We start from the raw sequence: 15,867 nt of genomic DNA, 5'->3' as shown, positions 1-15,867 counted from the left end.
GAGAGGAATGAAAGGTTGTCATGTTTGGTTGTTGTTCAGCAGTACAGTGATCAGCAGGATCCTCCAGCAGACCAAGCACTGGGGTTTGGGAGTGTATTTTTTCTTTTTTTCCAATTCTTTGCCGATCGAAGGGCTTGCTCAGTAGTTATTTAGCAAGACTGAATTAGTTTCCATTCTTGTTTCCAGTATAGTCATGGAAACATAAAGAGGTAAGCTTGTGGTTGTTGCAGCATTCTTTGCCGAACTGAAGGGCTTGCTCAGTAGTTATTTAGCAAGACTGAATTAGTTTCCATTCTTGTTTCCAGTGTATTCATGGACACATAAAGAGGTAAGCTTGTGGTTGTTGCAGTATATTTTTCTTCTTTCTACAAACACTGTTTTCGACTTTCTTCTGCAGAGACTTCCAGCGCTGGGCCCGGCCGCTGCAAGCCTTGTTGGGTCAGCATGTGGGAAGTCACCGAGATGGAGTTTGAGGCGGTCGGCCTCAACCATGAGGGTGTGCCTGGATCTGTAGCAAGCCTGGTGTGGCAGCCTGGTGTAATTATGTACATTGGTGAGTTTGTTATAATATAGGTGATGATTTGGTATATGTGTATGATGTAGTGACCCACGACCCGATGAAATGTGGGGGATGAGATAGGCGTGTGACATCCTGACAAGTGTAGTCACCTCAAGATACACAGCAGTCACCGAGCACCAGAGGAGACAGTATATTACATTCGTGAAGAAGGATCGGCTAGAACAAAAATTAAGAAGGTTACAAGAGAGAAAGATCTGGGAATTTTGACTGATGGGCTTTTGACATTCGAAGCACACATATCTGAAAAACTTAATAAGGCCAACAAAATAATGGGTATGACACGTCGTATATTTACTACTCTTCATGTACATACATTTAGATGTCGCTTCAAGACCATGGTAAGACCTCATCTTGAGTATGCTCAGTCAGTATGGTCCCCGTACAAGAAGAAGGATATAAGGATTGTGGAAAATGTCCTGAGAAGAGCATCCAAGTTATTACCAGGATTCAAGAACCTCACATATCCAGAACGACTGAAACAATTGGAGATACCAACAATGACTTACAGAAGGCTAAGGGGAGACATGATTGAGGTATATAAAATCCTCAAAGGTAAATATGATGAGGATGTGAACATCCAACTTGAGAGACATACAGGGCCAACACGTGGACACAAATTGAAACTATGGCAAATGAGGTCCAGGACGCAAAAGAGGCAGATGTTCTTCAATTCAAGAGTCGTTGATGCCTGGAATAGCCTTCCCAAGGATGTAGTAGAGGCAGTGAGCGTGATATCATTTGAGAAACGTTTAGATAAGTTTTGGTCAAACCAACAAATTAAATATAATTTTGAAGAAAAATTGTTAACCAGCCCGGCACCACCTGAATATCAGTTTTGACAGCGACAATGATCTGGACATAGAGGCCTAGCTTTGGCCTGCGTCCAGTAACACCGTAAGGTTCCGTAAGGTGTGTGTAATAGAAGTCGGAAGAGAAAGAGAACGTGGTGAGTTAAAGGGCAGACTGAAGAAATGAAGGTGAAGAAAACGGGAAGATTTAGAGGGTCACTACAGATCCATTGTCATGTTCCGTTGATAACCTCTTGATTGATTCATGTTTGGTTGACATCTCACTATGATATTGCAGTAAATATTTAGTTGTATCATTTTACATCATTGTGCATGACATGGATATCCACAAAGTGGTCCTAAAGTATAATGATTGAATGTTTTGACAAGAATATGAAAATTCACTCTTAGTTAGTGAGCAAACTAAGAAACTGTATGTGAGGTATTTGTTTCCATGTTATTATATTTTTATTCTGATTATTTCCTTATTCTCGGGCTGTGTGAGCGACAGGCTGGCCGTGAGCCTTGCCAGGGAGTGCTGGGCGGCCTGGTGCCCTGGATGAAGGCAAGCGGCCTCCCTGAGACACCCAAAGACTGGCTGCCAGAAGGTCTTGTGCTGGTACTGGTGTCTGAAGGCTGTGCAGTGGTGCAGACACAGGCTCAGAGTGCCCAGGTGGAGCCAGGCTCTGATGCTGGTGAGTGTTGCTGCTGACAGATTACTGATAAGGGAACAGGCAGGGAATATAAACAAAACAGAAGTGTAAGTGTGGCCAGTAGTGCCTCTTCTGCATCTTCTTATTTTCTATAAATGTTTCCAAGGTTGCCGCCTGTCTGGGAGCAGACTCACAGAGGCCGGCGCCCTCAGCAGTGACGAGGAGTCTCTCCCTGAAAGCTCTCCCTCAAGGCACAGCAGCAGGCCACCATCGCCCTTGTCATCGGGAGCACCAAGAGTATCCCGAGGAACACTTCAATGTCCAGGTGAGAAGCGGGGGCTTCGTGGTGCAGTGGTTAGAACACTTGGCTCACAACCGAGAGAGCCCGGGTTCGACTCCCGGGTGGAGTGGAAAAATTTGGGCGGCTTTTCCGATACCCTACGCCCCTGTCCACCCAGCAGTGAATGGGTACCAGGTATTAATCGGGGGTTGTGTCCCAGCCATCTCCTGGGATCTGTTCCCTTCTATAATTATTTCCCCTTCTGTCTCTCTCCGGCATATGTTGCGCTCACTAAACCAAACTTTCCAACTTTTCCAGGTGAGAAGCTTTGAGCTTTTTTGGAAATTATCCTTGGGAAAACTTATAATATAAAGCATCTTTAACCTGTCTGCTGCGATGGGCACGGATTTGGCTTTCACTGGTACCATGAAAACATGTACTCCCAGGTCTCTCTCTGCTTCTGTGGTGGATAGTGGAGTGTTTCCCATGTGGTATTGGTGTGCTGGATACCCCCTCCCAAGGTGCAGGACTTTACATTTTTCTTCATTGAATTGTAGCAGCCACTTTTTGTTCCATTCCTGTGGCTTGGTGATGTCTTCTGGCAGGAAATTTGCAGTCAAGGGGTTAAAGATGCATATTTTTCATCAAAACTACTATAGAAAATCCTCTTGCATTCTCGAATAGGCAAAAGCAGCTCAGGATTTTCTCCAACAGACTCTTTGTAAGTTCCAATCCTTGTTAGTGACAGCCGGTGAGAGGCAACACTTTGGCAGGAGGTGAAACTTGGGGTGATGATGATGATGATGATGACTGTTGCAGGTGTGAGGATGTCAAGCCACCACAAGCCAGGAGGGAAGTGGCTGCTGGGGCCAAGACAGCAGGTGAAGCAGAACCCTTAACCCGGTAGCAGCGACGGGCCAAATTTGTGGCTTTACCGTGTTGCAGCGCCGGGCCAAATTTGTGCCATGATATAAACCCCCCAAAATGGATGATACATAAACTGATCACAAATGTTTTGATATATATTATAAAATGGTTTGTGTGAGGGGTGATTTTTTCTCATTTTTCTCGCTTGGAGGGACCATTAAGAAACATGATCCCGCTGCTACCACCACTGGGTTCAGCCTCAGCTCTTCACCCCTGGACGGAGGAGTGTTTCTTGGCGGCCAAACTCAGGAGACTCATCAGAAAAGACCATTCACCCGTGCCTTATATTGTGGGTGAGAAGATCAGCCTGGACCAAGAATCAAGAACTGGAATGAAGAACCAATTAATTAAGGCTCTGAGACTGGTTAGTGTTGCTGCTGACAGATTACTGATACGCAAACATGCAGGGAATATAAACAAAACAGACTATTCCAAGGGTGTCAGCCTCTCAACATTGTGATGGTGTCTTGTTGTCAAAGTCGTAATACCCCATAGTATCATCATGGACTAGACTTTTGATGCTTTGATAACTTCTGAATTTTTTGTATTTTTTGTATTTTTTGATGACTTTTGGCAATTTGATGCTTTGATAACATCTGGATTTATTGATGCACTGACGACTTCTCACTTTTGATGCACTGAAATTATATGAATCTGTTGACACACTAATGGAATAAGGGTAAAAAGCTGTTTTTTTGACAAAATGAAACCAGTTGGAAAATTTGATGGATTGATAGTTTTTTGCTGATTTGATGAAATGATGGACCAGTTTTTGACACTCTGATGCTCCCCCCTGGACCATCTCCCAAGAGGTATGTTTAACCCGGTAGCAGCGACGGGCCAAATTTGTGGCTGTACCGTTTAGCAGCGATGGCCAACTTTGTAATTGTGGCAGGCCAATTGTACTGTACCGTAGCGCCGGGCCAAATTTGTGGCTGTACCGTTTAGCAGCGCCGGGCCAAATTTGTGGCTGTACCGTTTAGCAGCGCCGGGCCAAATTTGTGGCTGTACCGTTTAGCAGCGCCGGGCCAAATTTGTGGCTGTACCGTTTAGCAGCGCCGGGCCAAATTTGTGCCACGATATAAACCCCCAAAATAGATGATACATAATCTGATCACAAATGCTTTGATATATATTATGAAATGGTTTGTGTGAGGGGTGATTTTTTCTCATTTTTCTCGCTTAAAGGAACCGTTAAGAAACATGATCCCGCTGCTACCACCACCACCGGGTTAACAGTGAGTCATGCACACAAGCAGCACTACAGTCACCAGGAGACATTCTACATAAAACTGGCTACAGAATACTGCTGCTGCTGGCCAGAATGGAGATCAGGCTTCAGCAGGATTCCAGCAAGGTGCTCTCTTTACTTCTTTGTGTGATTTTGAAAACACTTCAGCAGCCGAGGGAATAAAATTTAGTTAAGTACGGGAAAATGTAAATTAGGGAAGAAAAGTAGTGTTAAGTATTATAAGTAGATATAAGTGTCACCAGGACTGTTGCTGGGTGGAGTTTATATCTACTTATAATACTTAACACTACTTTTCCTCCCTAATTTACATTTTCCCGTACTTAACTAAATTTTGGCATTACAAACGCTCAAGAGAAAGCGTGATATCTATGCAAACCTTCCTGCAGGGGTGAGCTGAAAGGTGAAAATGTAGTTTGCATGACTCCTTGGAGAAGAGACACACCATTAGTAGTTTGTCTGGAGAGGAAAGCTTCACCAGTCATGCTGCTTGTACAGGGGAGAAGACTTCAGTGTTGTCCTCCAGGCCTCTTTGCAAAGCGTATTCTGGATCAAGCAGCAGACCCAAGAAAGTCCACTTGAAGCCACTTGATTATATGAACGACTTTGTTAGATATGCAGAAATTAAAGCAGCAGTGGCTGCAGGTCTCTGTGATGAATTTAAAGTACCAGGACCTGATGCCACAAAGAACTTAATGGAAGAGTTGGACCATGAAGAAGAAGACCTCCCAGAGGAAAGTCACCCTTGGGAAGTTACCGTCAACAGTGATGCAGTATGTGAGCCTTTATTTACATCCTTCCTGGTGATTGACGAGGGCTTTGAGACCGAGCAGTGTTCCTCCAGCCTAGCCCTTGTCAGGCAGGACACTCCCCCTGAGGCACCCAACATTACCAAGCTGTACCAAGTGTTCATGGCTGGCGAGCACAGTGTCTCAGAGGAAGAGGTCATAAAAAACAAACACATGGTGTCCACAGCTCTTAATGATCAAATTGTCAGTGCACTCCTCAAGAGGGGAATGAAAGCCATTGGTCTCCAGGCCCACACCTGGCCAGTCATTGCCAAGGGGCGCTCTGCTGTCGTTGTTGGTGAGGAGTCTTGTGGGAAGACAATGGGCTGTGTTGTGCCTCTGTTGTCCACCATTCTGGATATACGGAAGCTCATCAGTGAGCGACTCAGCCCAGGGATTGGCCCACTGATGGTGGTGGTGTGCAATGGTTGGCAGTGGCATGTGTGTGGCAGAGTATGTGGTCACCCTCCTGCCAGCCAGTGCACCCTTCAAGATCATGACAGCTTGAGGAGGCTGTGGACACGAGGAGGAGGTCAGCACAGGCAGGCAACTCTGCAGTGGTTGTGACGTCTTGGTCACCACAGCACCCTGCCTCCTGCGCTTGTTGACGGGCAGCCCGCAGGGGGCAGCTACCACCCTGAAGAGGTGCTGCCGTCTAGTGTTTGATGATATAGATGTCACACTGCAGCAGTTCCCTCTGAAGTTAAGGAAATCCTCATAGTGCTGGAGAAGGCACGAAGGAAATGTGGCCACCGAGACCTGGAGCTGCAGGTTGTGTTAGTGAGTGCCAGGTGGGCGGAAATGTGGTAAAAACCTCTGATGTACCTCAACATATTCCAAGATTTTGTGAAGTGACTTTCAAGGTCAAAAGGAGCCTCAGTGCCTCAAGGTACATAGTGCATCTCACCCAGTACAGAGACAAGGCTGGGGCCCCGTGCACTAACCTCGCCAACACCTACCCTGCCCTGCACAGCCACTATATGGCTGCAGGCCGCTGTGAGTCTCTGGGGGGTGCCGTGCCCGGGGTGCTGTGTGCCATCCAGGGTAACAATGCCAGGGTGAGGGCACGGATCATTTCAGTGAATGACAGAGCAAGTTCCTCCATGATAAATGTTTTCCCTAATGATGGAGGGAAGCAGGTCACTGTGAGCCTGGAGTCAGCCAAGGTTCTTCCTCGCTGTCTGGCAGCAGTTCCACAGTTGGCTGCTGCTGTGTGGTGTTCAGCCCATGGATGGCAACCACAGCTGGACGCTCCGAGCAACAATGATGCAATACTTATTTTGGCATTCACAACACAACACTCTTCTTTTTAAATCGTTCACAGTGCTATTTAATTTTTGTTGTTGTTTTATGCAATATTTAGTGCTGTCAATGCTTCCGATGTTTCCAAGTTTGAGACACTGCAACACTTGACTAAAAATTCATAACATAACGCCCATCTTTGTATATCACACACTTTGTTCAGGCCATTTTTGCTCAAAAGAACAGCAGCAGATTCACTGGTAAGATTGTTCTTCCTTTGGGATGTACACTATGAGCTGCAGAGTTCATTAAAATAGACAAGAAATTTGTACAGAAGAAAACACTGAGGGAAAGAAAAGTTTGGAATGGATAATACAATTCGTATAAAAAATCTGGAAGAGCTTTGTGCCCAGGCTGGGGTGTCCCTGGAGGCAGCAGCAGTGCGTGACAGCGGCTGGAGGACGGCAGTAACTGAAGCCCTTGCCAAGCTGGAGGGCGGGCAGGCAAGGACGACAAGCCAGTGTAACAACAGATCCTTGTGCTGGGTGTGGAGGCTCCTCAAGGGAAGAAAAAGAAGCCCAGGAGATGGAACACTTGACAAGGAGAGCTGTGGAGTCTGAAACCAATGCACTCAGCCTTGTGCCCACAGCATCAGGAGGAGAAAGAGAGTAACCTAAACAGCATTGGAAGTTTGCAGACTGGCTTAGAGTGTTTAATTAGATTCCTCTATAACACTGGCCAAGGGTGGGAAGTCTTGTGCCCACAGCATCAGGAGGAGAGAGAGAGAATAACCTAAACAGCATTGGAAGTTTGCAGACTGGAGTTTAGAGTTTAATTAGACTCCCATAAATAACATATGTGTGGGAAAAGTCTGCCCACAGCATCAGGAGGAGAGAGAGAGAATAACCTAAACAGCATTGGAAGTTTGCAGACTGGCTTAGAGTGTTTGACCAAAGTCCTCTATAGCAGTGTTTCTCAACCAGGGGGCCGCAGAAACCTATCAAGGGGTCTGCAGAACGAGGAATTCAACACATTACAGTTAACACGGTAGCAGCGGGGATCAGGTTTCTTAATGGTCCCTCCAAGCGAGAAAAATGAGAAAAAAATCATCACTCACACAAACCATTTCATTATATATATCAAAGCATTTGTGATCAGTTTATGCATCATCTGTTTTGGGGAGGTTATATCACGGCACAAATTTGGCCTGTCACTGCTACAGGGTTAATCCTGTCATGACTCAGTTTTTTTATATTTCATGATTACACAATGTGTCTTAATCGAGATGTCCAGGCATCGGAATATGACTGATGGTGCTGCAGCCATGACTGGCAGGCATAAAGGAGTCGTGACCAGAATATCAGAAGTTGCTCCCTGTGCCATTGCAACTCACTGTTTTGTGCACAGAGAAATGCTGGCTGCAAAGGACTTGGAGCCTGGGCAGTTATGAACACTGCTGTAGAAACTTCGTTAAAGCAAGGGCCACAAATTCCAGACTGTTTGCTGCACTCTGTGAGGAAGTAGGTGCAGACTCTATATTGCTACTTATGCATACAGAGGCGAGATGGTTGTCCCACGGGCGGATGCTCACACACTTACTCAGCCTAAGGGAGGAGGTGTGTACATTCCTCTCAGAAAAGAAGCCTGAGCTTGCAGATTCCTTCTAACGATGATAAGTGGCTTCTTCAGCTGAGCTGCCTGGCAGACATATTCAGCGAAGTAAATAAGCTGAACAAAGCAATGCAATTTGAGGCTTTCAAAAGAAAGCTCAAGCTGTGGGGTGTTCGTACCTCGTCAGGAATCACTGATATGTTTGAAAATATGCAGGCATTCATTCAAGACAGAGGCATTAGTTTCAATGTAGTCAGAGCACAGGTAACATTGCACCTGGCAAAGTTGTTGGGGAATTTCAACAGCTATTTCCCTGAGCTAACTGAGGAGCAGGCTGCTTCTTACCAGTGGATCGAAAAGCCCTTCATTGAGGATATTGAGATGAAGCTCCCAGAAGCCTCACAGTCAAAATTATTAGAGGAGCTCATTGGCCTATCATCTGATGGTACCATGAAGACTCGATTCAGTGCAATGCCACTTGAAACCTTCTGGGCTCAATGTCTTCATGAGTTCACGATTTCTCATGGAGCAGCTATGAAAGGGCTGTTACCTTTCACCACCACCTACCTATGTGAGTCAACCTTTTCAGCCGTGACAGTACTGAAAATTAAATACAGGTCAAGATTAAGGATCGAAGATGACATGCGTGTCAGTTTATCAAGTTTTTTTATTTATTTTTTATTTTTTATGTGTGCGCCTATTGCGCTGGTAGGCTCTCTTAAGGGGCCTGGATGGTAGTCGGCCCCAGCCCGTCACGGCGCAGGCAAGTGTTTATAGTGGCGCCGTCTTCTCTTGGCTCATGCTGCCCCCCGGAACTCGTTCTTGATTCACTTTGACGGTTTCCTCTAGAGTCCAGGTTGATGGGTGGTCTTCAGGACAGCATGTGGGTAGTTTTAAGCCACTCGGCGGTGACTGAAAAATCCGAGATGATAGCGTGGGGATCCGAACCCGCGTCGTCCATCACGCGGTGAATGTGGGCCCAGCACGCTACCACTCAGCCACCGCCTACCCCCACGCATTGATAACATCATTGCTTGCAGTCAGCAGCAAGTATCACATCAAGTGAAATATAAACATCATTTGCAGATAAAGAAAAAGTTAATTGATCATAAACAAAATTTAATGAGGGAAGCTTTCTATATGACCATGTTATTTGTAACTTAATTTTTCAGTCGCTAAATAAGAGTTTATCATTTTGAAAGCCTAATTATTCTGTTTTCTTAGAAGTGAAGTTTACTTTATTTTCCATTTCGTAAATATACACAGATTTTTTTTTGTATCATTTATGTACAATGAAAACAATCTGATGATTAACACAACTTCCTCTGAAAAGAAAACCTGCATCAAAAGTTCTCAGTCTGGCCCGGCACTGTGCCAAGAGAAGCTGACACTCGACCAAGATCGAGGTGAAGGTGAAGGTCGCGAAGGTCATGTCACTGCACCGAGGAATTCTTCGCCATCAAAGCAGATAAATTAAAGGAGTGGGTACTGAGACGTGCACTGAACTTGAGGTAGAGGGCAGAAGACCGCCAGGAAGGCCAAGGAAGACATGGAGAAAGGTGGTGGAGGAAGATACGAGGAGGCGGAACATCACGGAAGAAATGGCTATGGACCGGCAACAGTGGAGGAGGCTCATATCCCGTCCAACCTCACTATAGGGAATAAATGGACGTTAAACAATGGTGATGATGAGTACTGCTTTCTGTCTTCATTGACGTACACGGGAAACATTGTTCATGCCAGCATTTGTAAGTCCACATCTGCCGGATCAGACTTCTGTGTGAGATGGAAACCCAAGGAAAGTTTGAATCATGGAGTTTGTGGATGTTACCATGAACTAAATCCAATTATAAAGAAATAAGGAAAGGCAGTATATATTTTAGTCCTCAACCAAGGCCAAGAATGATAAATACCAAGTGATATTCTTCCATTAAAAGGTTCAGTCATAACAAAAGCCGGTATTTCTTTCAGGTTCTCAATTCACTGTTTAAAAAGCCTCTCGTAGTGTAGTGCAGTGACTAGGCCTGATAAGGGAGCCTCCCATAACCCACTTGGCGAGCGGGGTGTACCTCTTTGGCTGACTCGGTAAGGAGTGGCTCTCCCGTCATGCTGGTCGTGGGTTCAATCCCAGGCAGCCGGCGAATACCCTCTCCTTGGCTTGATTAATTTCTCGTGTGTTTCCATACACACAGACATCATGTGGAGGAAATAAAAAAGAGAAAATAGGCTCTCGGGGCATGACAGTAAAAGTTCCTGGGCTTGTCCTGGGCTGTTTTGTGATTCTGGTGATGGTTTTACACAACCAGGTCTGCACGCTGGACTGGAAAATCAACCACAAAAACCTGGTTAATCTTCTCTGTAGCCTTGGGAAATAGTCGTAATGGGAACCTGAAATGTTTTAACCCGGTAACAGCGACGGGCCAAATTTGTGCCATGAAAGATGATACATAAACTGATCACAAATGCTCTGATATATATTATGAAATGGTTTGAGTGGATGATGATTTTTTCTCATTTTTTTTTCTTGCTTGAAGGGACCAGTAAGAAACATGGTCCCCACTGCTACCAGGTTAAAATACGACTCAAAAGCACATTCCTTTCTACAGACTGAACTCCCTTGAAGTAAAAATGAGGTGCCTGGCCAAGCTGCTGGGTCCGTGTGACCACCGCGGGGACGCTGGAGGAGCCCGGTGCTGCCTTCCTGGGGCCCACACCCTCCTCAGCATCTCCCTGCCTTGTTACACTCAATGACAACAGGTACATAATTAGTAACCTAATGCCCTTTAACTAATAATCTATCAGAATTAAAATAGTTACCTTTCACTGAAAGACAGTAGCCTATCACCTCTTATCTAGTTATTCATAACACAGACGGTCGTACTGATTACTACATAAAAATATATCAGAAGTAAACTGGTGACCACCCGTGATGGGTGTAATTCTATAGTTCTGTGTTGTTTCTCCCCCTCTGCCTGGGAGCAGCTATTATGAATAGTTCCATTATACCTTGAATGCTTTTTGGGTGGCTGGCTTAAGTATTCTTAATATCTCATAATATAATTCATGTTGACTGAGTGCCACTAATCCACAGGTATATGCAATGGTTTGTTAACCACATTAGCACACCCATATGAGCCACGAAGACAACTACACAACTTTTTCAAATAGAAATGTCAATAGATAAATAAAACACTAAATATACTTAGCAAAAATATCCATTGCGTTGGCTGAGAAGACTGGCGGTGTAGGATACGCTGCCCAATAAAACGCTTGTACAATAAAAATGAAGGTGTTTTGAATAATTATTTGCCTCATATATGCTTTCAGCATGCTAGGTATGTCATATGACATACCTAGCATGCAGAAAGCATATATAAGGCAAATAATTATTCAAAACACCTTCATTTTTATTGTACAAGCGTTTTATTGGGCAGCGAACGAAAACGAGATTTGTATCCAATAAATTCAAAGTAAATGAGTAAATCTGCAATGATATGTATCACTGCAGATTTACTCATTTACTTTGAATTTATTGGATACAAATCTCGTTTTTGTCACCTCAACCGCTCCCCAAAATCTTCTAACCAAAATGCCGACTTTTCGTTCGCGAGCGACTGAAAAGCAGCCGTTGAGAGCGACTGTAAGACCTGATCGCACGCGGAAGGCTTTCGTTCGCTGGCTAGCGAACGAAAACGGGTGACTGTAAGACCGGCCCTGTATCTTTAAATTTCCTCCGCTTATAACAGACTAAGTCCCCCCCAATTAGCCAATTATATCCAGGGTCTGCTGTACCTTGGTAGTGTAGTGCATGATAACAGCGGTGGGTCTTACCAGGCCTGGCAGCCCGTGGTGTTGTGGACTGGCCCAGCACCAGACCACTATAATACATTGTCAATATATAGGCAGGCAGGCAAATCTCAGTTCTGTGTGTGTGTGTTGTTTTTCTATGTAATATTATTCTCTCTCTCTCTCTCTCTCTCTCTCTCTCTCTCTCTCTCTCTCTCTCTCTTCCATAACTTTTCTCTCTCTCTTTCTCTGTCTGTCTGTCTCTTTCTTCCTTCCATAACTTCAGCATTCTCTCTCTCTCTCTCCTTCTAATTTCTTCTCCCTTTTCCTCCACTTGCCTCCTTCCTCCCTCCATTTGGTTCTCTCCCTTCCTTCCTTCCTCACTCTACATCCTCCTCTTCCTTCTTCTTCTTTCTCTCATAATTCTCTTCTTTAGCATAGTTTCTCCTCCTCCTGTTATTTCATCTTCTTCCTCATTTGGTCTCTCTCTCTCCATTAATAAAGTTATTTTCCTCAGGTGTGTGTTGATGCTGGGACGAAGAAGAGGAGGAGGAGGAGGAAGATGATGATGATAGAGGCAACATGAAGAAAAGAAGAGGAGGAGGAGGAGGAAGAATGGAAGAAGAAGAACAAGAGGAGGAGGAGGAAGAAGAGAAGAAGAAACAAACACACACACACACAGGCACATAAGACAAACACCTATTTTTTTTATATTATCCATTTTTATTAGTCCATAAACATACATTATATACATACAATCATATTATACAACATATGCATAATTCTATACATTAGAATGTGTTAGATCATAGAGTGAGAGACTTGAGAGGTGAGAAAGAGAGCTCCCCCCCACCCACCCACCCTCTCTCTCTCTCTCTCTCTCTCTCTCTCTCTCTCTCTCTCTCTCTCTCTCTCTCTCTCTCCACAGCTCACAGGACCCCACGGATGTACCCCCCATGGTATGCTGACAACCCCCCACAGACGCATACCCCCCACAGACGCATGAAGGACCCCCCGCCCCCCCTAGCTAACATACTGCCCACATAGCCTTATCAATGTTACTATGTGTATGTATGTATATGTGTGTGTGTGTTTTTCTATTAATAAAAAGTTAATTTGTAATGTGTGAGTTATATTCCTATGAGAGAGAAAGAGAGAGAGGAGGTAAGGGAAGGAGAGAGATGAGAGAAGGAAAAGAAATAAAGAACAGAAGAAATTTACTGATAAAAGAGGGAGATAGAAAAAGAGAGAGAGAGACTTTAAGGCAAGGCAAGGCAAAGTAATAATATTGATAGGAAATGGGTCTTGACTAACTTACTAACTATGGGATGAGAGAGAGAATACGGGTTTAGAAAGGGCAGGTCGGCCTCTAACCTGCACCTGCTGCTGACCTCAAAGTGGAGTGCTGCCCTGGATCATGGAAGGGCCACTGCCGTTGTGGCATGAAGCCATCATCGAAAGACTCCGCGCTGCAGGTGTCGAGGGGCCTCTCCTCCAACTCTTCACCGACTACCTGAGGGAGAGTGGTGCAGAGCTGCTACAGCCCCGCTGCAGAACGTGGCATCACCAGAGGCAGTTCATCAACACCTATGTAACCTGGTGGAATGGACTGCTTGCCTTGCAGCAATGCCTGGAGAACATGACTGTGCAGTGCTTCAAGGAGCTGGTGAACGCGTGGCTGCCGTCATGAAATGCCCGGGCATCAGAGTTGGGCCTTCAGATAGGGAACACTAAACATGTTTCCTTTGGCCTGAAAACACTGTAACTGTGTGTAATGTGCACTACATTGAACTCTGTAATATAAACGTGTAATCTGTATAAAAAAGAGAGAGAGAGAGAGAGAGAGAGAGAGAGAGAGAGAGAGAGAGAGAGAGAGAGAGAGAGAGAGAGAGAGAGAGAGAGAGAGAGAGAGAGAGAGATCTAATCTGTATGTAGCAAACTGTATAGGCCTATGGATATTCCTACCAAGTGAGAGGAAGCTGAACTCTATAACACAGGCAATATTATCATAACAGAGAGAGAGAGAAAAGAGAAAGAAAGCTAACTCTAAACTGTATAAAACTAACTGTATCTAAACTGTAGGCAAATTGACCTCAACTATACAGTAAACCCTGGATACAACGGACCCGTTTATAACGGATTTTGGATATAACGGACAAGGTCAGAGGGATAGAAATCCACGCGGACCAACTGAGAATAGTTTTTGAACCACCCGCTTCTGGTAACCACAACAGCGTCTGCTAGTCAACTCACCCTCCTCCCTTTATCTGCCGCCCCATCCCTGGGTTACTGTAGTCTGCCTCGGCCCACCTCATGAAATATTTCCTCCTCGTGGTTTCCATTCAAATGAAGAACGTATCTATGCCACAAGAAAGTCTTATGCATCAATCCAGGGCGTAATGTAATGGAAAATAGCCAAGTGTTTGTGAGTGTCAGTACAGGCACAGCTTAACCCTTTCCTTGCGCGCGGTGCGGACGCGACTATCCCCTCAGGCGCAGTCGGGGAGCCCAATGGGGGGTCTCTTTTAACCTCTGTATCTCAAAAACTATTCATCACAGCTAAAAAACAAAACCACCATTGGAAAGAGGAGGTCCAGATCTATAGGAGTCGGTTATGTATGCCTCTCTTGCGAACGTACATGCACGTTCAGGGAGTGTTGAATGTTAACACTTACGTCGGTGCGTGCAGGATGATCAGCCGTATTGAGGGAACTGCGGACATCTTTTCTTCAGATTCGGGCAATATTTACAACTGTTTGGTCAAAGAGTCAGTCAGGTGAAGCTTTGCAAAAATGACGCTGTATTGGGCAAGAACATCCACCAGTTACTCGTCCGTACATTTTCCACGCTGGGCTGACATGATTTTCCACCAAATTTAGTGAAGAATCCACTCAATTGGCAATCCTATGTTGTGAGAATTAGTGCTGGAACACTCTCGTACGCGGGAGATTTGAGTGCGGGTGGAGGTCACAGCGAGCGTTTAGCACCACCAGCAAATACGCCTAATGCCCACTGCAAGGGTTTAGCAATGAAAGGGTTAAGAGTGTCGAGGGGGGGATAGACCACCACTTAAGTAGGTTAGGTTAAGTTATCTTTGGTTAGTAAATGTATTGAACACGCGGTGTGGGGCGCGGCAATACGCAGTGCGGGACGGGACATGGCGGCGGTGTGCGTGGTCCAGTTCGCGTACTGGTGTTCCGAGAAATACCTCCTCGCAGAAATAAGTCACTCTGGTGTCCATCACGCATGCGCACTGGTGGGATATACGGCAGGAAAAACATTAATTAACCTGGTTTTGTTCTAGTTTGTCCACTTGTGATCTTTGTGAGCGGTGAGTGAAATGTAGGTTTTGTTTAGTCGGCGCAACATCTGTGGTCATATGCTGGAGAGAGACAGAAGGGGAAGGAATTATAGGAGAAGGGAACAGACCCCAGGAGACGGGACACAACCCCCGATTAATACCTGGTACCCATTCACTGCTGGGTGGACAGGGGTGTAGGGTATCAGAAAAGCTGCCTAAATTTTCCCACTCCGCCCGGGAATCAAACCCGGGCTCTCTCGGTTGTGAGCCGAGTGTGCTAACCACTGCACCACAAAGCCCCCAGCTAAGTTCAACAAAAGTCACGCAATTATGGGCTTTAGAATCAACTGCCTTAAGGTTGCTTTTTCCTTAACTTGCTTCACCACACAGTGCAGCAAGAAATAAGCCACTGCCAGATGACGCCAAAATCAGAACACTGACTTCGTTGGTTTGGTCGCCCGGTCTACACTAAACACCTCATGTCTAATTCACTTAAGAATAAATGGTCAATGTCCTCAACTTTGATATCAAGGTGGCAATGTTGTACAATATCCAAAATAATCGGGTCACTAGTAATGCTACGCCACTCATGTGTAAAGTGATGCATCGAAGCTGTTACTTCCCTCTGCTACTGCCTGGGCTAGTGTTTCTAATGCATGCCA

The 15,867-nt window shown here is 45.3% G+C and overlaps 1 long non-coding RNA gene across 2 annotated transcripts; it reads left to right on the top strand.

Moving 5' to 3' along the window:
• Window positions 1-545: 545 nt before the first annotated feature.
• On the top strand, window positions 546-12,914 carry LOC126991679 (uncharacterized). Of its 2 annotated transcripts, none has more exons than XR_007745751.1 (6): window positions 546-642; window positions 1,490-2,063; window positions 2,188-2,346; window positions 3,121-3,592; window positions 10,725-10,875; window positions 12,422-12,913. It is a non-coding gene; the product is annotated as an uncharacterized LOC126991679 (long non-coding RNA). The 2 variants fall into 2 exon arrangements; XR_007745752.1 differs by lacking the exon at window positions 546-642 and having other exon boundaries at window positions 655-2,063; window positions 3,121-3,182; window positions 3,380-3,592; window positions 12,422-12,914.
• Window positions 12,915-15,867: the final 2,953 nt, after the last annotated feature.

This window comes from Eriocheir sinensis, unplaced genomic scaffold (genome assembly GCF_024679095.1).
Source record: "Eriocheir sinensis breed Jianghai 21 unplaced genomic scaffold, ASM2467909v1 Scaffold319, whole genome shotgun sequence".
Taxonomy (NCBI): Eukaryota; Metazoa; Arthropoda; class Malacostraca; order Decapoda; family Varunidae; genus Eriocheir; species Eriocheir sinensis.
Note: the sequence above shows the minus strand (reverse complement) of the source record. Positions and strands in the feature narration are given on the sequence as shown.